The following is a 23325-nucleotide window of genomic DNA, read 5'->3' on the forward strand; positions in this document are numbered from 1 at the left end:
CACCAGTGGATCAGGGACATCATGGTGGAATGTACACGTCGACTACAAGCTAAATGTTGAAAGCAAACACGCAGCTGTAGTATCCATTGACGAAAAGCCCTCTCCTGTCCCACATAAATCTGCTTCAATTCCAAGCCGCAACAGTTCCACATACGCATCGGTGCTCTGCGCTGACACTCCTTTTCTTCTTATCGCGGGCTCCTCAAGCCATGCATCCATCCAGCCGCACACTGTCCAACACTGATTCTACGGCGTACTTTTTGCGCTTGTAATGGGCAGCATCTTCACAGCCCCGCTTTGTTCAGCGGAAAGGTCGGTGCTGTTGGGCAGTCTGCGGTTGGATGGATGCATGGCTTGAGGAGCCCGCGATAAGAAGATAGCAGCGTCAGCGCAGAGCGCCGATGCATATGTGGAACTGTCGCGGCTTGGAATTGAAGCGGATTATGTGGGACAGGAAATGTGAGACAATGCATTTTCGTCAATGGATGCTACAGCTTTGTGTTTGCTTTCAACATTTAGCTTGTAGTAGACGTACAAATTCCACCATGACGTCCCTGATCCACTGCTGACATGGATACTTTGATCCTCTCCTTTTTCATCTAGAACTCCTTCATGTAATCACAAAGAGTGTACAGCAAGTCCTGAAGAACGACTGACTCTGTGTCTTTGTGTTGTCATATTTGTTTTTTTTCCCCAAAATGGCGGTCGCATGAACACGCAGCTGCTCGCCTCTCAAAGTCAAAGTCAGCTTTATTGTCAAATATGCTAATATGTATGACATACAGCACAGATGAAATTACTGTCCTCTCAGACCCAGCATGCGAGGCACTTATTACTAATTACTTTAACAAACATAATAAACATGAAAACGCCAATTTGCCGGGAGAGGGGAGCCGCTGCGTGTTCACGCGGCGCCATCTTGGGGGAAAACAAAAAAAAAAACAAAATAACAAATATGACAACACAAAGACACAGAGTCATTCATTCTTCAGGACTTGCTGTACCCTCTTTGTGATGACATGAAGCAGTTCTAGTTGAAAGAGGAGAGGATCAAAGCATCCATGTCAGCAGTGGATCAGGGACGTCATGGTGGAATTTGTACGTCTACTACAAGCTAAATGTTGAAAGCAAACACGAAGCTGTAGCATCCATTGACTCCCGGCAAATTGGCATTTTCATGTTTATTATGTTTGTTAAAGTCATTATAAGAGCCTTGCATGCTGGGTCCGAGAGGACAGTAATTTCATCTGTGCTGTATGTCATGCATATTAGCATATTTGACAATAAAGCTGACTTTGACTTTTGACCTTGACTTTGTACTTCATAGATGCTTAATACTGTACTATAGTAAAGTCTCGTTATATCGATATCGGTTATATCAATAGTACTGCTTATTACGATCCTATTTCTATGAACGCAAGGAGAAAATTTACATGCCGCAGGATCGATAATACGGTTATATCGATATTTTTTCCGACTCCGGAGAATATCGATATAACGAGATTTTACTGTATATACTGTATCGTGCATAGTTCATCAAATATAAAGAACCAAAAACAGAGACATATTTTTGACCATCTCCTTTGTTTAACTTTGGCAAACTAGAAGATGAGCTGTGTGAGTTTGATGACAATGATTAAAGCCATTCAATCGTTGATGGGTAGACGAAAACATACCGGTAGTCAAACCATTTTGCCAACAGAATAAATGGAAAATTGAAAGGGATAATTCTTTTAGACACTTGTGAGCGTGCTTGTTTATACCAGATGACAGTACGCTGAGCATTTTATCTTAATGAAGAGTGTGGCCCGTGAAGAGTCTCCACTTCTTCTTCGTGTTTGTATATAGCAGTGGTGGGCCGTCAGAGCCAGCAAGGCCTTCTCTGCTGGCCTAACATAATCAGACATCATTATCATAATTATAATAAAAGTTTAATTTCATTAAAAAGTATTTTTTCTAAATATTTATATAATTATTCTACATACTGTTTTCTTGTTATATTATATGTTATATTATATCCATTTGTCTACTTTTTCACTTCTTTACTTTCCCGTTTTTGTTTTGCCTAATCTCGTTCCATAAACCTACGAAGAGGAGATGGGCATCTTTTCTTTTGCTCATCGCCGTTATTTTTTACTTTTTCATCGCTCCTGTGAACGGGGAATCCACGCGCACGCGGAATCCCATTGTTTACAGTCGAGACCAGCTACTAGCGTGGCGGGCTAATAGCGGACTAGCGGCCGCCGCACCAGACATCCCCGATGAATTGAAGAGGAGGAAACGAGGATGTCGGGCCGGGAAAGATCGCCGCAAAAGAACGAGGAAATACCGACACGTTCTCCCGTCCGTCATCATGGGGAACGTGAGATCGCTCCCAAATAAAATGGACGAGCTGGCGGCGCTAACGCGACATCAGAGGGAGTACCGGGAAGCCAGCTTGCTACTCGTCACGGAGACATGGCTTTCGGCAATCACTCCGGACGCCCACGCAGAGTTGGAGGGCTTCCAACTCGTACGAGCGGACAGAAATGAAGGCAGCGGTAAGCAGAAAGGAGGGGGGATTGCTGTATTTGTGAATGACAAATGGTGCAATCCTGGGCACATCACGGTGAAGGAAAAACTTTGCACTCGGGACATCGAGCTGCTAGCCGTTAGCCTCCGGCCGCGTTACCTGCCACGGGAATTCTCACACGTCATAGCCGTGACGACGTACATTCCCCCTACGGCAAATGGCGGCGCTGCCTCCGATGCCCTCATATCTGTTGTAAACAAGCTGCAAACCCAGTCCCCCAACGCCTTGTTTATCATCTCAGGGGACTTCAATCACATTTCCCTGAAATTCTCCCTCCCAACATTCACACAGTATGTAACTTGTGCCACCAGAGACAATAACATATTGGACCTATTTTATTCAAACGCCAAGGATGCATACAAACCCTCCCCCCTCCCCCCTCTCGGAAGAGCAGACCACAATATGGTTTATCTCCAGCCTGTGTACAAACCCCTTGTCCAGAGGCAACCAGCTGTGACCCGCACGATCAAAAGATGGTCCACAGAAGCTGAAGAAGCTCTGCGGGACTGTTTTGATTCAACCAGGTGGGAGCTCTTTACTGAGATTCATGGGGAAGACATTGACTCACTCACCAACACCATCACAGACTACATTAACTTTTGTGAACAAAACACCGTACCCACCAGGACTGTGCGGTGTTTTGCCAACAACAAACCATGGATTAATCCCGACATAAAAGTCCTCCTGAAGGAGAAGAAAAGGGCTTTTGTGTCGGGCAACAGAGAGGAACTGAAGGCCGTGCAGATCCAACTGAGGAGGAAGATCAGAGAGGGGAAGAAGGCCTACAGGATGAAAATGGAGGAGCAGCTGCAAGCCAGCAATGTCGCTGGTGTCTGGAAGGGCCTGAAAAACATCTCAGGCCACAAAAGCCCAGTGACATTGAACGAAAAAGACAAGGACTGGGCAGATGAACTCAACCGCTTTTTCAATCGGTTTGACAAGACGCCAGCCGCCCCCGGCCCACCGTCAACTTCACCTGTAGCTGCACCTGCACCAACTCTCACTGTGGCCTTACCCTCCCTGCCCCCTCTCACGACCAGCTCTCCACAACCAACATCTGCCCTCCCAACCGTTGCCACACCCTCAGCCGCCACTCTGCCTCCTGGTTCCTGCCTGTCTGTCACAACTGCGCAGGTGAGGAACCAACTGAGGAGGATGCAGGTGAGGAAGGCAGCAGGTCCGGATGACATCAGTTCCCGACTCCTCAAGACCTGCTCCGACCAGCTGTGTGACATTGTCCAGCACTTGTTCAACCTGAGCCTGAAGCTGGGCAGAGTTCCACAGCTGTGGAAAACGTCATGCCTGGTCCCAGTGCCCAAGATTGCCAACCCCAAAGAGCTCAACAGCTACAGACCGGTGGCGCTGACGTCTCACCTGATGAAGACGCTGGAGAGACTCGTCCTCGCCCACCTGCGACCGCTGGCAAGCTCATCGCTGGACCCGCTGCAGTTTGCCTACCAGCCCAGCATCGGTGTGGAGGATGCCATCATCTACCTCCTCCATACGGCGTTGCTGCACCTGGAGAATGCTGGGAGCACGGTGAGGATCACATTCTTCGATTTCTCCAGTGCCTTCAACACCATCCAGCCAAGTCTACTGGGGGACAAACTGCAGCATGCCGGAGTCGACCATCACCTCACATCCTGGATTACAGACTACCTCACAAACAGGCCACAGTACGTGAGGGTAAAGAACTGTGAGTCGGACAGGCTTCTCTGCAGCACCGGAGCGCCGCAGGGAACAGTCCTGGCTCCATTCCTCTTCACCCTCTACACCTCGGACTTCAACTACAACACCCCAACCTGCCACCTTCAGAAGTTCTCTGACGACTCAGCTATTGTCGGCCTCATTACAGAGGGAGACGATAGGGAGTACAGGGGACTGACAAAGGACTTTGTGGACTGGTGCCAGCAGAATCACCTCCAGATCAACACCGGCAAAACCAAGGAGCTGGTGGTGGATTTCTGCAGGAAACAATCGTCACCTGCACCATTGAACATCCAGGGTTCGGACATTGAGAGGGTGACCTCCTACAAGTACCTGGGTGTTACTCTAAACAATAAACTAGACTGGACAACAAACACGGATGCCCTAATCAAAAAGGGACAGAGTCGCCTCTTCCTCCTCAGGAAACTGAGGTCTTTTGGAGTTCAGGGGTCACTCCTAAAGACTTTCTATGACTCTGTGGTGGCATCAGCCATCCACTATGGCATTGTCTGCTGGTCAGGCAGCATCACCACCCGGGACAGAAAAAGACTGGAGCGCTTTGTCAAGCGGGCCAGTTCTGTCGTGGGCTGCTCGCTGGACTCTCTAGAGGAGGTGGGCAACAGACGGACGCTAGCTAAACTAAAAGCTATGACGGACAGCCCCTCCCACCCCCTCCTGCCCATCCTGACAGCTCTGGGTAGCTCCTTTAGCCAGAGACTATTACACCCGCGCTGCAAGAAGGAGAGGTACCGCCGCTCGTTCCTACCGACTGCTGTCAGGCTTCACAATTCCCAATGATCACATGTGAAAAAAAAAAACAAAAAAAAAAAACTGGACACCTGTAAATATGGGTTGTTGCAATATATCTAAATGCATTTCTTGATTCTGCACTATGTACAGTCTTGTTTATAGAACGGTTTTTGCACATCTACATTTGCACAGTATACAGTTGACATTTTTATTTTGTTATGCTTAGAATATCTTGTTTTCTATCCTTTCACTCCCACCCCAACCCCATCCCTCTTCAATTGCTGCTGTGGACTGCAAATTTCCCCATTGCGGGACGAATAAAGGTATTCTGATTTGGTTATGCTCCTTTCAGTGTTGTAGTTTTAGGTCAGAGTTTTTAATCCAATCAGAATTCAGCTAGCTTGTGTGCCAGGCTGTATGAAATCTGACCGGCACCTTCAGAATCAACAGTGAGGGTGTCTGTGCGCTGTACATGAACGGGCACATGTAGTTGATATATAGTTGCGATAGCCAATCAGATCACGAGTTGGCACAGTAAGGCCAGCTAGAGGGCCTCGCGTTGAACATTACATGTACGCTTCCTGTGATTGGATACTCACTTTACCTCAGCCCTCAGCGGAGGCAGCACTATGCAAATCAACCAAGCTAAAACAGATCAGACCCGGAAAAACCAAGTATATCTACTCACTTTTTTAACCCACAATGGCTGAAGGAGAGGACAACTCGCTGTCGCATGTAGGCCTATACTCAAGAACAAATGAAAAAGATTTGTTTACTTTTATTTTCAACAAATAGTTCGTTTTGTGAACGAATGTAGCCACAAGGGGGCACAAGCCAGTGTCTTATTGTGCCGGTCCCAAGCCCGGATAAATACAGAGGGTTGTGTCAGGAAGGGCATCCGACGTAAAAAAAAATGCCAAAACAAATATGCGAATCAAACCTATGAATCCCATACCGGATCGGTCGTGGCCCGGGTTAACAACGGCCGCCATCGGTACTGTTGACCTTCAGGGTGCCGGTGGAAAATGGACTACTGTTGGTCAAAGAAGGAGAGGAGGGAGGTGTTCCCGGAGGAAAAGAGAGAAATGGAACGCCAAGAGTATACAACTAAGAGTAGGAACTTTGAATGTAGGAACAATGACAGGTAAAGGTAGAGAGCTGGTTGACATGATGCAGAGAAGGAAGGTAGACATACTGTGTGTCCAGGAGACCAGGTGGAAAGGGAGCAAGGCTAGAAGCTTAGGGTCAGGGTTTAAGTTGTTCTATCATGGTGAAGACAGAAAGAGAAATGGAGTTGGGGTTATCTTAAAAGAGGAGTTTGTTAGGAATGTCTTAGAAGTAAAAAGAGTATCAGATAGAATGATGAGTCTGAAGCAAGAAATTGAAGGTGTGATGTTCAATGTTGTTTGTGGGTATGCCCCACAAGTAGGATGTGAGCTGGCGGAGAAGGAGAAATTTTGGTTGGACTTTGATGAAGTCATACAGAACATCCCGAGAAGTGAGAGGGTTGTAATTGGTGGAGACTTCAATGGACATGTTGGCGCAGGAAACAAAGATGATGAGGAGGTGATGGGTAGGTTTGGACTCCATATGAGGAACGCCGAAGGACAGACGGTGGTTGACTTTGCTAAGAGAATGGAAATGGCTATTGTGAATACTTTCTTTCAGAAGAGACAGGAACATAGGGTGACCTATAAGAGTGGAGGCAGAAGTACACAGGTAGACTACATTTTGTGTCCAACGGCGCCATCTAAAGGAAATCAGTGACTGCAAAGTAGTGGTTGGTGAGAGTGTAGCCAGACAGCATAGGTTGGTGGTGTGTAGGATGACGCTGGCAGTGAGGAAGATGAAGAAACCAAAGGCTGAAGTGAGGACAAAATGGTGGAAGTTGAAAAAGGAAGAGTGTTGCATAATATTTAGGAAGGAGGTAAGACAAGCACTGGGTGGACAAGAGGTCCTTCCAGATGACTGGCAAACTACAGCGAACATAAACAGAGACACAGGTCGGAAAGTACTTGGTGTATCGAGTGGAAGAAAGGTAGATAAGGGGATTGGTGGTGGAATGGGGAGGTGCAGGAGAGTATACCGTGAAAGAGGTTAGCAAAGAAGAAGTGGGACACCGAGAGGACGGACGAGAGTAGACAGCAGTACAAGGAGATGCAGCGCACGGTTAAAGTAAAGGTGGCAAAGGCCAAACAAGAGGCCTATGATGACTTGTATGCTCGGCTGGACAGCAAGGAAGACGAGACTGATCTTTACAGGCTGGCGAGACAGAGAGACAAAGATGGTAAGGACTTGCAGCAGGTTCGGGTGATTAAGGATAGAGATGGCAATGTATTAACAGGTGCCAGTAGTGTAATGGCAAGATAGAAAGAGTACTTTGAAGAATTGATGAATGAGGAAAATGAGAAGGAACAAAGAGTAGAAGACGTGACTGTTGTGGACCAAGACGTAGCAAGCATTAGCAAGGATGAAGTGAGGAGGGCGCTGAAGAGGATGAAGGGGGGAAAGGCACTCGGGCCTGATGATTTACCAATCGAGGTATGGAAGTGTCTTGGAGAGGTGGCGGTGGTGTTGCTGACTGGGTTATTCAACAAGATCTTAGATGGTGAACAGATGCCTGAAGAATGGAGACGAAGTGTACTCGTGCCCATTTTTAGGAACAAAGGAGATGTGCAGAGTTGTATTAATTACAGAGGAATAAAGTTGATGAGCCATACAATGAAACTCTGGGAAAGAGTAGTTGAAGCTAGACTAAGAGCAGAAGTGAAGATTTGTGAGCAGCAGTATGGCTTCATGCCAAAAAAAAGAGTACGACAGATGCAATGTTTGCTTTAAGAATGCTGATAGAGAAGTACAGAGAAGGTCAGAATGAATTGCATTGTGTCTTTGTAGATCTGGAGAAAGCGTATGACAGGGTGCCCAGAGAAGAGCTGTGGCATTGCATGAGGAAGTCTGGAGTGACGGAAAAGTATGTCAGAGCGGTGCAAGACATGTATCATGACTGTAAAACAGTTGTCAGGTGTGCTGTCGGTATGACTGAGGAATTCAAGGTGGAGGTGGGACTCCACCAGGGGTCAGCTCTGAGCCCCTTCTGGTTTGCTATGGTGATGGACAGGCTGACAGACGATGTTAGACAAGAATCTCCTTGGACCATGATGTTTGCAGATGACATAGTGATCTGTAGCGAGAACAGGGAACAGGTGGCGGAGAAACTAGAGCCGTGGAGCCTGGAAAGGAGAAGAATGAAGATCAGTCGCAGCAAGACGGAATATATGTGTGTGAATGAGAGGGATCCAAGTGTAAGAGTGATGCTACAGGGAGAATATATAACAAGGGTGGATGATTTTAAGTACTTGGGGTCAACTGTCCAGAGCAATGGAGAGTGTAGAAAAGAGGTGAAGAATCGTGTCCAGGCAGGCTGGAGCGACTGGAGAAAAATGTCAGGAATGATGTGTGATAGAAGGGTTTCAGCTAGGATGAAAGGAAAGGTGTATAAAACGGTGGTGAGACCAGCCATGATATGCGGACTGGAGACAGTGCCACTGAAGAAAAGACAGGAAGCAGAGCTGGAGGTAGCAGAGATGAAGATGTTGATGTTTTCTTTGAGAATGACCAGGTTTGATAGGATTAGAAATGAGTACATTAGAAGGACAACTCATATTAGAGGCTTTGGAGAGAAAGTCAGAGAGGCCAGACTGAGATGGTTTGGACATGTCCAGAGGACAGAGAGCGACTATATCGGGACAAGGATGCTGAGCCTTGAACTGCCAGGCAGGAGACCGAGAGGAAGACCGAAGAGGAGGTTTATGGATGTGGTCAAAGAGGACATGAAGATAGCTGGTGTGAGAGACGAGGATGCACAAAACCGGGATAGATGGAGGACATTGATTCGCTGTGGCGACCCCTGAGGGGAAAAGCCGAAAGGAAAAGAAGTTCGTTTTGTGAACGTCTTATTGTTTTTCTCATATTAAACTGACATTTTGTAATTTAGCGTAAAATCTTGTTAAAGATTGCATATTCTTGGTGGACTTAATAAAACTTTGTGGACAAATGATTTTAAATGACTTTTTATTTTTAAGTGTTTGCAGTATCACGTTGTCACGTAACTTGAGGCTTGAGGGCAGGGCTCGAGTAACGAAAGGAAAGCGGGGAGGTTGGATCCAAAATACACGGCGAGACAGATACTCGTGAACAAATGTCTTTACTGAGGCACGCATGAAACAATGACAGCAGGATGAGGTGAGTGAGAGAGATAGGTGACAGCAGACCTGACGGCACGGAAGTAGCAGGGGTTGCTTTCAGAATACTCCGACGGAGACAGTATTGCGCGATCGGTAAATATAGTCAGAAGGCACAATCAAGGGAATGACAAACAGCTGTGGGAACCCAGGTGCGTGATGATGGGAGGGGTCGTCTCCAGGGAGCAACGGAGGAGGTGACAGGAGGGGCGGGGCGCGCCCAGGGCGGCGACGAGATGTGACACACGTATAGTTCATCCATCCATCCATCCATCTTCTGCCGCTTATCCGGGGTTGGGTCGCGGGGGCAGCAGCTTCAGTAGGGAAGCCCAGACTTCCCTCTCCCCAGCCACTTCTTCTAGCTCGTCCTGGCGGATCCCGAGGCGTTCCTATGCCAGCTGGGAGACATAGTCTCTCTAGCGTGTTCTGGGTCGTCCCCGGGGTCTCCTGCCAGTGGGGCATGCCCGGAACACCTCACGAGGGAGGCGTCCCGGGGGCATCCTAATCAGATGCCCAAGCCACCTCATCTGGCTCCTCTCGATGTGGAGGAGAAGCGGCTCGACTTTGAGCCCCTCCCGGATGACCGAGCTTCTCACCTTATCTCTAAGGGAGAGCCCGGACACCCGACGGAGAAAGCTCATTTCGGCCGCTTGCATCCGGGATCTCGTTCTTTCGGACACAACCCATAGCTCGTGACCATAGATGAGGGTTGGGACGTAGATCGACCGGTAGATTGAGAGCTTTGCTTTTTGGCTCAGGTCCTTCTTCACCACGACAGATCGGTACAAAGTCCGCATCACGGCAGACGCTGCACCGATCCGCCTGTCGACCTCTCGATCCCTTTCACCCTCACTCGTGAACAAGACACCCAGATACTTAAACTCCTCCACTTGAGGCAAAATCTCCTCCCCGGCCCGGAGAGGGCACTCCAACCTTTTCCGACTGAGAACCATTGTCTCAGATTTGGAGGTGCTGATTCTCATCCCAGCCGCTTTACATTCGGCTGCGAAACGCTCAAGCGAGAGTTGGAGAGCTCCACTTGAAGGCCCCAACAGTACAACATCATCTGCAAAAAGCAGAGATGCTATACTGAGGCCATCAAAACGGAAACCTTCAACGCTTCGGCTGCGCCTAGAAATTCTGTCCATAAAGGTTATGAACAGAATCTGTGACAAAGTTCAGCCTTGGCGGAGCCCAACCCTCACTGGAAACGATTCCGACTTACTGCCGGCAATGCGAACCAGACTCTGACATCGGTCATATAGGGACCGAACGGCCCGTATCAGCCGCTCCTGTACCCCATACTCCCGAAGTACCCTCCACAGAACTCCACGAGGGACACGATCAAACGCTTTCTCCAAGTCCACAAAACACATGTAGAGTGGTTGGGCGAATTCCCATGCGCCCTCGAGGACCCTGCTAAGGGTGTAGAGCTGGTCCACTGTTCCGCGGCCGGGACGAAAACCACACTGTTCCTCCTCAATCTGAGGCTCGACTTTCCGACGGACCCGCCTCTCTAGGACCCCTGAATAGACCTTTCCAGGGAGGCTGAGGAGTGTGATCCCTCTGTAGTTGGAACACACCCTCCGGTCCCCCTTTTTAAAAAGGGGGACCACCACCCCGGTCTGCCAATCCAGAGGCACTCTCCCCGATGACCACGCAATGTTGCAGAGGCGTGTCAGCCAGGACAGCCCCACAACATCCAGAGCCTTTAGGAACTCCGGTCGGATCTCATCCACCCCCGGGGCCTTGCCACCGAGGAGCTTTTTAACCACCTCGGTATACACGTATAGTTACATGTTCTAATTGCTGATGCAGATTTATTGATGTGTAATTGCTCCGGAAAATAGCCTGTGTTGTAGACGATTAAGGTGATGCCACGCCCAGTACTGCGTGCATGTGCTTTTGTAAATGATATCTCCAGCCCTTGTGTCATAAATTATGGTATTAAGAGGGATATTTATTCAAGTCGGACTAAGTAGGACTTCACGGGTATATAGTGTCTAAGTAGTTTTATGGACCATGTGATCTTCTGAGTGAAGGATGAAGACCTCCTTGTTAGCATTGGGTCTTTTTTAACAATGCCAAACAATTATGAAATAAAAGGGTGCATTAACTCATTTTCTTATTCTTTTCCTCTCGGCTTTTCCCTTCAGGGATCGCCACAGCGACTCAGTGTCCGCCATCTAACCCTGTTTTGTGCATCCTCTTCTCTCACACCAGCTACCCTGATACGTCTGTGTAAGCTCTCAGACATACAGGAGTGGTCCATCGATGAGAAGGTTTCTTCAGCCGTCATCTGTACAAATGTGAAGGTTTCAGACGTTTCGCCTCCTATCCAAGAGGCTTCGTCAGCGAACTAAAGTCTGACTGTTTGTTTTAAACAAACAGTCAGAAATAGAAACTTATTATCAGCGATTACAAACTAATCTTACCCACAAAATCTATCAGGAAGTGTGTGAATTTACTAAATCCGGTTATATGAGGCACCACAGCAAAACCAAAGAGAGACAAAAGGGTAAATTTCAAAAATTACTTTTACTGAAACAATCTCAGCTACTGGTAAACACGCGTAAAATTAGGTATGAACAGTTTGCAAGGGAGAATTGGATCAAAAATTTGTCAGACAGAGATCTCTCAGAGACAGAAAATGCGGTACTTACCAAAGGTTTAAATTTCTCAGTGAATCCTAAAACTATACCTACAATAGATTATATCACAGCTACTGAATCGGCTATTAAAAATAACAAACTTTCGTATGCAGAGGCAGATGATCTACGCATTAAAATATCAGCTCTTCTCAGTAGTGCCAAACTTCCTCCGTCCAACATAACATTAGAAGAGAGAAAGGCATTAACTACTCTACAAAAAGACAAAAATATTACTATTTTGCCAGCAGACAAGGGCAGATGCACAGTGCTGCTCAACACATTGGATTATGAAGACAAAATAAATAGGTTAATCAGTGATTCTAACACGTATGAGCAACTAAAAAGGGACCCTTCCAATAGATACAAGAAAGAAATGATTGACTGTCTCCAAAAGCTAGAGAAGGGAAAACATATAGACAAACAGATGTATTTTAGATTATACCCGGGAGAGGCCACGCCATGTATCTATGGCCTGCCAAAAATACATAAAGAAGGGTTCCCCCTCCGACCCATTGTTTGTAGCATTGACTCCTCTACATACAATGTAGCCAAATATTTAAAAACTATTTTAGCTCCGTTGGTTGGTAACACAGAATACCACGTAGAGAACACCACAGGGTTTGTAGAGAGGATCAAAGACCTCATATTGGAACCTGAGGAAACTTTGGCATCATACGATGTGACTTCTCTCTTTACATCTGTCCCAACCCCAGCAGCAGTCTCAGTGGTGAGGACGAGGCTGCTGGCGGATGTTTCTCTGCATGAAAGAACCAAACTGAAACCGGATCACATCTGCCAATTATTAGAAATCTGCCTTAATACTACGTATTTTCAATTTCGGGAAAAATTTTATAAACAAATCCATGGTTGTGCTATGGGCTCACCAGTTTCACCCATAGTGGCTAATCTTTACATGGAAGAGATGGAGAAACAGGCCCTCACATCCTTCCCAGGGACAAAACCTAGACACTGGTTTAGATATGTGGACGATACTTTTGTCATAATTAAGAAACAAGAAATTCAATCCTTCACAGATCATCTCAACTCTGTAGACTTCAACATTAAATTTACTCGTGAGGACATTCAAGAGAACCAACTAGCCTTCTTGGATTGTAAAGTAATTATAAAAGAGGACAGAGCGCTAAAAACAGAAGTCTTTAGGAAGGCTACGCACACTGACCAATACTTACTTTTTGACTCTAACCACCCTTTACAACATAAACTAGGAGTTATCAGAACCCTCCAGCATAGGGCTAAACTAATACCAACTAGCACTGAAGGTAGAGAAAAGGAGTCAAAACATATCAGGAGAGCACTCACTAACTGTGGGTACCCTCAGTGGTCATTCAACAAATGTCAGAAAGAAAGAATAGCGAACGAAACCAATAATTCTCAAGATTCTAAAAGGAGAGGAGTAGCAGTACCGTACATTGCAGGAGTTTCTGAAAAATTACAAAGAGTCCTTTGGCAACATAAAATTCCTACTTATTTCAAACCGATAAACACGTTAAGGCAAAAATTAGTGCATCCAAAAGATAGGCTACCAAATGAAAAACAAAGTAATGTAGTTTATTCCATACATTGTAAGAATGAAAATTGTAAAGAGCAGTACATTGGGGAGACTCAACAAATTCTCAAAAAAAGACTTTATCAACATCGCAGGGATAATACTAGTGGGCCTCAATCGGCAGTACATTTGCACCTAAAAGCTAGCAACCACTCATTTGACGACAATGAGGTTAAAATCTTAGCGAAAGAACATAGATGGTTTGAAAGGGGGGTAAAAGAGGCGATTCTTATAAAACAACAAAATCCTTCATTAAACCGGTCTGGTGGTGTGAGGTTCAATTTGGATCGTTCATACAATAGCCTGCTCAGGCAAAACAGGTTAGGCAACATTCGCAATGCTGATGAGGGTCGTTATGCTGATGAGGTGATACCGGGGGGAGTGGGTGTAATAGGCCAATCGTTAGTCAGGAATGTAGGAACAATCAGTGGGGCCACAGGGGGGGGGGTCCCGCGCCCCCCCCAACCTGAGAGTAGGGACCTATCATAGCTGTGTCCGGCGCCACCAGGTCTGGACATTAGGGATATATAAATGGGGCCGATACGACCAGTCAGACTTTAGTTCGCTGACGAAGCCTCTTGGATAGGAGGCGAAACGTCCGAAACCTTCACTTTGTACAGATGACGGCTGAAGAAACCTTCTCATCGATTAAAGTCTGACTGGTCGTATCGGCCCTATTTATATATCCCTAATGTCCAGACATGGTGGCGCCGGACACAGCTATGATAGGTCCCTACTCTCAGGTTGGGGGGGCAGAGGACCCCTCCCTGTGGCCCCACTGATTGTTCCTACATTCCTGACTAACGACTGGCCTATTACCCCCACTCCCCCCGGTATCACCTCATCAGCATAACGACCCTCATCAGCATTGCGAAAGTTGCCTAACCTGTTTTGCCTAAGCAGGCTATTGTATGAACCATCCAAATAGAATCGCTTCTTTTACCCCCCTTTCAAACCATCTATGTTCTTTCGCTAAGATTTTAACCTCATTGTCGTCAAATGAGTGGTTGCTAGCTTTTAGGTGCAAATGTACTGCCGATTGAGGTCCACTTATATTATCCCTGCGATGTTGATAAAGTCTTTTTTTGAGAATTTTTGATAGGATTAGAAATGAGTACATTAGAAGGACAACTCATATTAGAGGCTTTGGAGAGAAAGTCAGAGAGGCCAGACTGAGATGGTTTGGACATGTCCAGAGGACAGAGAGCGACTATATCGGGACAAGGATGCTGAGCCTTGAACTGCCAGGCAGGAGACCGAGAGGAAGACCGAAGAGGAGGTTTATGGATGTGGTCAAAGAGGACATGAAGATAGCTGGTGTGAGAGACGAGGATGCACAAAACCGGGATAGATGGAGGACATTGATTCGCTGTGGCGACCCCTGAGGGGAAAAGCCGAAAGGAAAAGAAGTTCGTTTTGTGAACGTCTTATTGTTTTTCTCATATTAAACTGACATTTTGTAATTTAGCGTAAAATCTTGTTAAAGATTGCATATTCTTGGTGGACTTAATAAAACTTTGTGGACAAATGATTTTAAATGACTTTTTATTTTTAAGTGTTTGCAGTATCACGTTGTCACGTAACTTGAGGCTTGAGGGCAGGGCTCGAGTAACGAAAGGAAAGCGGGGAGGTTGGATCCAAAATACACGGCGAGACAGATACTCGTGAACAAATGTCTTTACTGAGGCACGCATGAAACAATGACAGCAGGATGAGGTGAGTGAGAGAGATAGGTGACAGCAGACCTGACGGCACGGAAGTAGCAGGGGTTGCTTTCAGAATACTCCGACGGAGACAGTATTGCGCGATCGGTAAATATAGTCAGAAGGCACAATCAAGGGAATGACAAACAGCTGTGGGAACCCAGGTGCGTGATGATGGGAGGGGTCGTCTCCAGGGAGCAACGGAGGAGGTGACAGGAGGGGCGGGGCGCGCCCAGGGCGGCGACGAGATGTGACACACGTATAGTTCATCCATCCATCCATCCATCTTCTGCCGCTTATCCGGGGTTGGGTCGCGGGGGCAGCAGCTTCAGTAGGGAAGCCCAGACTTCCCTCTCCCCAGCCACTTCTTCTAGCTCGTCCTGGCGGATCCCGAGGCGTTCCTATGCCAGCTGGGAGACATAGTCTCTCTAGCGTGTTCTGGGTCGTCCCCGGGGTCTCCTGCCAGTGGGGCATGCCCGGAACACCTCACGAGGGAGGCGTCCCGGGGGCATCCTAATCAGATGCCCAAGCCACCTCATCTGGCTCCTCTCGATGTGGAGGAGAAGCGGCTCGACTTTGAGCCCCTCCCGGATGACCGAGCTTCTCACCTTATCTCTAAGGGAGAGCCCGGACACCCGACGGAGAAAGCTCATTTCGGCCGCTTGCATCCGGGATCTCGTTCTTTCGGACACAACCCATAGCTCGTGACCATAGATGAGGGTTGGGACGTAGATCGACCGGTAGATTGAGAGCTTTGCTTTTTGGCTCAGGTCCTTCTTCACCACGACAGATCGGTACAAAGTCCGCATCACGGCAGACGCTGCACCGATCCGCCTGTCGACCTCTCGATCCCTTTCACCCTCACTCGTGAACAAGACACCCAGATACTTAAACTCCTCCACTTGAGGCAAAATCTCCTCCCCGGCCCGGAGAGGGCACTCCAACCTTTTCCGACTGAGAACCATTGTCTCAGATTTGGAGGTGCTGATTCTCATCCCAGCCGCTTTACATTCGGCTGCGAAACGCTCAAGCGAGAGTTGGAGAGCTCCACTTGAAGGCCCCAACAGTACAACATCATCTGCAAAAAGCAGAGATGCTATACTGAGGCCATCAAAACGGAAACCTTCAACGCTTCGGCTGCGCCTAGAAATTCTGTCCATAAAGGTTATGAACAGAATCTGTGACAAAGTTCAGCCTTGGCGGAGCCCAACCCTCACTGGAAACGATTCCGACTTACTGCCGGCAATGCGAACCAGACTCTGACATCGGTCATATAGGGACCGAACGGCCCGTATCAGCCGCTCCTGTACCCCATACTCCCGAAGTACCCTCCACAGAACTCCACGAGGGACACGATCAAACGCTTTCTCCAAGTCCACAAAACACATGTAGAGTGGTTGGGCGAATTCCCATGCGCCCTCGAGGACCCTGCTAAGGGTGTAGAGCTGGTCCACTGTTCCGCGGCCGGGACGAAAACCACACTGTTCCTCCTCAATCTGAGGCTCGACTTTCCGACGGACCCGCCTCTCTAGGACCCCTGAATAGACCTTTCCAGGGAGGCTGAGGAGTGTGATCCCTCTGTAGTTGGAACACACCCTCCGGTCCCCCTTTTTAAAAAGGGGGACCACCACCCCGGTCTGCCAATCCAGAGGCACTCTCCCCGATGACCACGCAATGTTGCAGAGGCGTGTCAGCCAGGACAGCCCCACAACATCCAGAGCCTTTAGGAACTCCGGTCGGATCTCATCCACCCCCGGGGCCTTGCCACCGAGGAGCTTTTTAACCACCTCGGTATACACGTATAGTTACATGTTCTAATTGCTGATGCAGATTTATTGATGTGTAATTGCTCCGGAAAATAGCCTGTGTTGTAGACGATTAAGGTGATGCCACGCCCAGTACTGCGTGCATGTGCTTTTGTAAATGATATCTCCAGCCCTTGTGTCATAAATTATGGTATTAAGAGGGATATTTATTCAAGTCGGACTAAGTAGGACTTCACGGGTATATAGTGTCTAAGTAGTTTTATGGACCATGTGATCTTCTGAGTGAAGGATGAAGACCTCCTTGTTAGCATTGGGTCTTTTTTAACAATGCCAAACAATTATGAAATAAAAGGGTGCACTAACTCATTTTCTTATTCTTTTCCTCTCGGCTTTTCCCTTCAGGGATCGCCACAGCGACTCAGTGTCCGCCATCTAACCCTGTTTTGTGCATCCTCTTCTCTCACACCAGCTACCCTGATACGTCTGTGTAAGCTCTCAGTCATACAGGAGTGGTCCATCGATGAGAAGGTTTCTTCAGCCGTCATCTGTACAAATGTGAAGGTTTCAGACGTTTCGCCTCCTATCCAAGAGGCTTCGTCAGCGAACTAAAGTCTGACTGGTCGTATCGGCCCTATTTATATATCCCTAATGTCCAGACATGGTGGCGCCGGACACAGCTATGATAGGTCCCTACTCTCAGGTTGGGGGGGCAGAGGACCCCTCCCTGTGGCCCCACTGATTGTTCCTACATTCCTGACTAACGACTGGCCTATTACCCCCACTCCCCCCGGTATCACCTCATCAGCATAACGACCCTCATCAGCATTGCGAAAGTTGCCTAACCTGTTTTGCCTAAGCAGGCTATTGTATGAACCATCCAAATAGAATCGCTTCTTTTACCCCCCTTTCAAACCATCTATGTTCTTTCGCTAAGATTTTAACCTCATTGTCGTCAAATGAGTGGTTGCTAGCTTTTAGGTGCAAATGTACTGCCGATTGAGGTCCACTTATATTATCCCTGCGATGTTGATAAAGTCTTTTTTTGAGAATTTGTTGAGTCTCCCCAATGTACTGCTCTTTACAATTTTCATTCCTACAATGTATGGAATAAACTACATTACTTTGTTTTTCATTTGGTAGCCTATCTTTTGGATGCACTAATTTTTGCCTTAACGTGTTTATCGATTTGAAATAAGTAGGAATTTTATGTTGCCAAAGGACTCTTTGTAATTTTTCAGAAACTCCTGCAATGTACGGTACTGCTACTCCTCTCCTTTTTGTATCTTGAGAATTATTGGTTTCATTCCCTATTCTGTCTTTCTGACATTTGTTGAATGACCACTGAGGGTACCCACAGTTAGTGAGTGCTCTCCTGATATGTTTTGACTCCTTTTCTCTACCTTCAGTGCTAGTTGGTATTAGTTTAGCCCTATGCTGGAGGGTTCTGATAACTCCTAGTTTGTGTTGTAAAGGGTGGTTAGAGTCAAAAAGTAAGTATTGGTCAGTGTGCGTAGCCTTCCTAAAGACTTCTGTTTTTAGCGCTCTGTCCTCTTTTATAATTACTTTACAATCCAAGAAGGCTAGTTGTTTCTCTTGAATGTCCTCACGAGTAAATTTAATGTTGAAGTCTACAGAGTTGAGGTGATCTGTGAAGGATTGAATTTCTTGTTTCTTAATTATGACAAAAGTATCGTCCATATATCTAAACCAATGTCTCGGTTTTGTCCCTGGGAAGGATGTGAAGGCCTGTTTCTCCATCTCTTCCATGTAAAGATTAGCCACTATGGGTGAAACTGGTGAGCCCATAGCACAACCATGAATTTGTTTATAAAATTTTTTCCCGAAATTGAAAATACGTAGTATTAAGGCAGATTTCTAATAATTGGCAGATGTGATCCGGTTTAAGTTTGGTTCTTTCATGCAGAGAAACATCCGCCAGGAGCCTCGTCCTCACCACTGAGACTGCTGCTGGGGTTGGGACAGATGTAAAGAGAGAAGTCACATCGTAAGATGCCAAGTTTCCTCAGGTTCCAATATGAGGTCTTTGATCCTCTCTACAAACCCTGTGGTGTTCTCTACGTGATATTCTGTGTTACCAACCAACGGAGCTAAAGTAGTTTTTAAATATTTGGCTACATTGTATGTAGAGGAGTCAATGCTACAAACAATGGGTCTGAGGGGGAACCCTTCTTTATGTATTTTTGGCCATAGATGCATGGCGTGGCCTCTCCCGGGTATAATCTAAAATACATCTGTTTGTCTATATGTTTTCCTTTCTCGAACTTTTGGAGACAGTCAATCATTTCTTTCTTGTATCTATTGGAAGGGTCCCTTTTTAGTTGCTCATACGTGTTAGAATCACTGATTAACCTATTTATTTTGTCTTCATAATCCAGTGTGTTGAGAAGCACTGTGCATCTGCCCTTGTCTGCTGGCAAAATAGTAATACTTTTGTCTTTTTGTAGAGTAGTTAACGCCTTTCTCTCTTCTAATGTTATGTTGGACGGAGGAAGTTTGGCACTACTGAGAAGAGCTGATATTTTAATGCGTAGATCATCTGCCTCTGCATATGAAAGTTTGTTATTTTTAATAGCCAATTCAGTAGCTGTGATGTAATCTATTGTAGGTATAGTTTTAGGAGTCACTGAGAAATTTAAACCTTTGGTGAGTACCGCCTTTTCTGTCTCTGAGAGACCTCTGTCTGACAAATTTTTGATCCAATTCTCCCTTGCAAACTGTTCATTCCTAATTTTTCTGACCCCTGGTGAAGTCCAACCTCGACCTTGAATTCCTGTGTCACACCGACAGTACACCTCACAACTGTTTTACAGTACTCATAATACATGTCCTGCACCGCTCTAACAAACTTGTCCTTCACTCCAGACTTCCTCGTACAATACAGCAGCTCTTCTCTGGGCATCCTGTCATACGCTTTTTCCAGATCTACAAAAACACAATGCAGTTCCCTCTGACATTCTCTGTCTCCCTCTATCAGCATCCTTGAAGGACAACCGACACCATTTTTTATTTCCTAACTGACATCAGAAAAACGTTTGATAGCATATAAAATACACAAAACACGCAGGCTGATATTTTTAGTCAAATGCAAAACACCAATAAACGTGACTTAAAGTGTCCAAAATCTGCCACAAATCAGCTCGAAACTGGGGATTTTCAGAAAGTCCCGCCCCCAGTTTGTCACGACGTCACGCCAAGTCATCTTGCCTTGCTCAAGAAACAAAACAATGGGCTCACGGAGTTCAGATTTGGAGAAGATGCTTTCTTGTTACTCATCCAGTTATGAATATGATTCAAATAGTTCTGAAGAGGAAAACACAAATGTTTGCAATCGATTAAAGGAGTCCTCCCTTATCAATTCAAGCCGTCAATGACAGCAATGTAGCGTCCCAGAAGAGCCCACAAGATGGCGCCAAAGCTCCATTGGAAATGGGCTGATTTGTCTGCTGGTAGTGTAGTGTAGTCTTGGTGCAACACACAACGATTCACCATCACATTATTTATGTTTTCCTTCTAATTTTGCCATCAACACAGATCAACACAAAGTTTTCAGACCAAACAAAGTACCGCAAAATGCATGTGTGTCGCTTTCTCGGTCAGGGCCATTCCAAATGTGTTATCACTTAGGAGATCGTCATCAACTCGAAAACAAGACTTCCTGAATATTTAGCATGAGTCTTAAAATGTAAAAGAGATATGCGGTGTAACGTTTGTAAAATACGCTCAGTAGAAATCATTTGAAGTGATTTTACAAATTATGGCCACAACTTGTCCGGAGCCGTCGGTTGTCCTTTAAAGCAAACACCACATCTGTCGTAGGCGTTTTTGGCATGAAACCATACTGTTGTTCACAAATGCCAACTGCTGCTCTTAGTCTCGCTTCAATTACGCTTTCCCATAGTTTCATTGTATGGCTCATCAACTGTATTCATCTGCGTTACTACAACTCTGCACATCTACCCTGTTCTTAAAAATGGAAACGAGTACACTGCCTCTATTCGGGAGGCATCTTCTCACCAGCTAAGATCTTGTTGAACAACCCAATCAGAAACACCACTGCCACCTCTCTTTGACACTTGTAGACCTCCATTGGTAAACCAAAGGTAACCCCTCATCAGCATTGCGAAAGTTGCCTAACCTGTTTTGCCTAAGCAGGCTATTGTATGAACCATCCAAATAGAATCGCTTCTTTTACCCCCCTTTCAAACCATCTATGTTCTTTCGCTAAGATTTTAACCTCATTGTCGTCAAATGAGTGGTTGCTAGCTTTTAGGTGCAAATGTACTGCCGATTGAGGTCCACTTATATTATCCCTGCGATGTTGATAAAGTCTTTTTTTGAGAATTTGTTGAGTCTCCCCAATGTACTGCTCTTTACAATTTTCATTCCTACAATGTATGGAATAAACTACATTACTTTGTTTTTCATTTGGTAGCCTATCTTTTGGATGCACTAATTTTTGCCTTAACGTGTTTATCGATTTGAAATAAGTAGGAATTTTATGTTGCCAAAGGACTCTTTGTAATTTTTCAGAAACTCCTGCAATGTACGGTACTGCTACTCCTCTCCTTTTTGTATCTTGAGAATTATTGGTTTCATTCCCTATTCTGTCTTTCTGACATTTGTTGAATGACCACTGAGGGTACCCACAGTTAGTGAGTGCTCTCCTGATATGTTTTGACTCCTTTTCTCTACCTTCAGTGCTAGTTGGTATTAGTTTAGCCCTATGCTGGAGGGTTCTGATAACTCCTAGTTTGTGTTGTAAAGGGTGGTTAGAGTCAAAAAGTAAGTATTGGTCAGTGTGCGTAGCCTTCCTAAAGACTTCTGTTTTTAGCGCTCTGTCCTCTTTTATAATTACTTTACAATCCAAGAAGGCTAGTTGTTTCTCTTGAATGTCCTCACGAGTAAATTTAATGTTGAAGTCTACAGAGTTGAGGTGATCTGTGAAGGATTGAATTTCTTGTTTCTTAATTATGACAAAAGTATCGTCCATATATCTAAACCAATGTCTCGGTTTTGTCCCTGGGAAGGATGTGAAGGCCTGTTTCTCCATCTCTTCCATGTAAAGATTAGCCACTATGGGTGAAACTGGTGAGCCCATAGCACAACCATGAATTTGTTTATAAAATTTTTTCCCGAAATTGAAAATACGTAGTATTAAGGCAGATTTCTAATAATTGGCAGATGTGATCCGGTTTAAGTTTGGTTCTTTCATGCAGAGAAACATCCGCCAGGAGCCTCGTCCTCACCACTGAGACTGCTGCTGGGGTTGGGACAGATGTAAAGAGAGAAGTCACATCGTAAGATGCCAAGTTTCCTCAGGTTCCAATATGAGGTCTTTGATCCTCTCTACAAACCCTGTGGTGTTCTCTACGTGATATTCTGTGTTACCAACCAACGGAGCTAAAGTAGTTTTTAAATATTTGGCTACATTGTATGTAGAGGAGTCAATGCTACAAACAATGGGTCTGAGGGGGAACCCTTCTTTATGTATTTTTGGCAGGCCATAGATGCATGGCGTGGCCTCTCCCGGGTATAATCTAAAATACATCTGTTTGTCTATATGTTTTCCTTTCTCGAACTTTTGGAGACAGTCAATCATTTCTTTCTTGTATCTATTGGAAGGGTCCCTTTTTAGTTGCTCATACGTGTTAGAATCACTGATTAACCTATTTATTTTGTCTTCATAATCCAGTGTGTTGAGAAGCACTGTGCATCTGCCCTTGTCTGCTGGCAAAATAGTAATACTTTTGTCTTTTTGTAGAGTAGTTAACGCCTTTCTCTCTTCTAATGTTATGTTGGACGGAGGAAGTTTGGCACTACTGAGAAGAGCTGATATTTTAATGCGTAGATCATCTGCCTCTGCATATGAAAGTTTGTTATTTTTAATAGCCAATTCAGTAGCTGTGATGTAATCTATTGTAGGTATAGTTTTAGGAGTCACTGAGAAATTTAAACCTTTGGTGAGTACCGCCTTTTCTGTCTCTGAGAGACCTCTGTCTGACAAATTTTTGATCCAATTCTCCCTTGCAAACTGTTCATTCCTAATTTTTCTGACCCCTGGTGAAGTCCAACCTCGACCTTGAATTCCTGTGTCACACCGACAGTACACCTCACAACTGTTTTACAGTACTCATAATACATGTCCTGCACCGCTCTAACAAACTTGTCCTTCACTCCAGACTTCCTCGTACAATACAGCAGCTCTTCTCTGGGCATCCTGTCATACGCTTTTTCCAGATCTACAAAAACACAATGCAGTTCCCTCTGACATTCTCTGTCTCCCTCTATCAGCATCCTTGAAGGACAACCGACACCATTTTTTATTTCCTAACTGACATCAGAAAAAC

At 45.8% G+C, this 23325-nt stretch overlaps 1 protein-coding gene across 1 annotated transcript in view; it reads right to left on the reverse strand.

Annotated features, from left to right (window-relative positions):
- Positions 1–23325, reverse strand: part of tmem218 (transmembrane protein 218) — a 37874-nt gene that overhangs the window by 12694 nt on the left and 1855 nt on the right. The window lies entirely within an intron of this gene.

This window comes from Hippocampus bargibanti, linkage group LG16 (genome assembly GCF_051943395.1).
Source record: "Hippocampus bargibanti isolate YZ-2025 linkage group LG16, ASM5194339v1, whole genome shotgun sequence".
NCBI lineage: Eukaryota > Metazoa > Chordata > Actinopteri > Syngnathiformes > Syngnathidae > Hippocampus > Hippocampus bargibanti.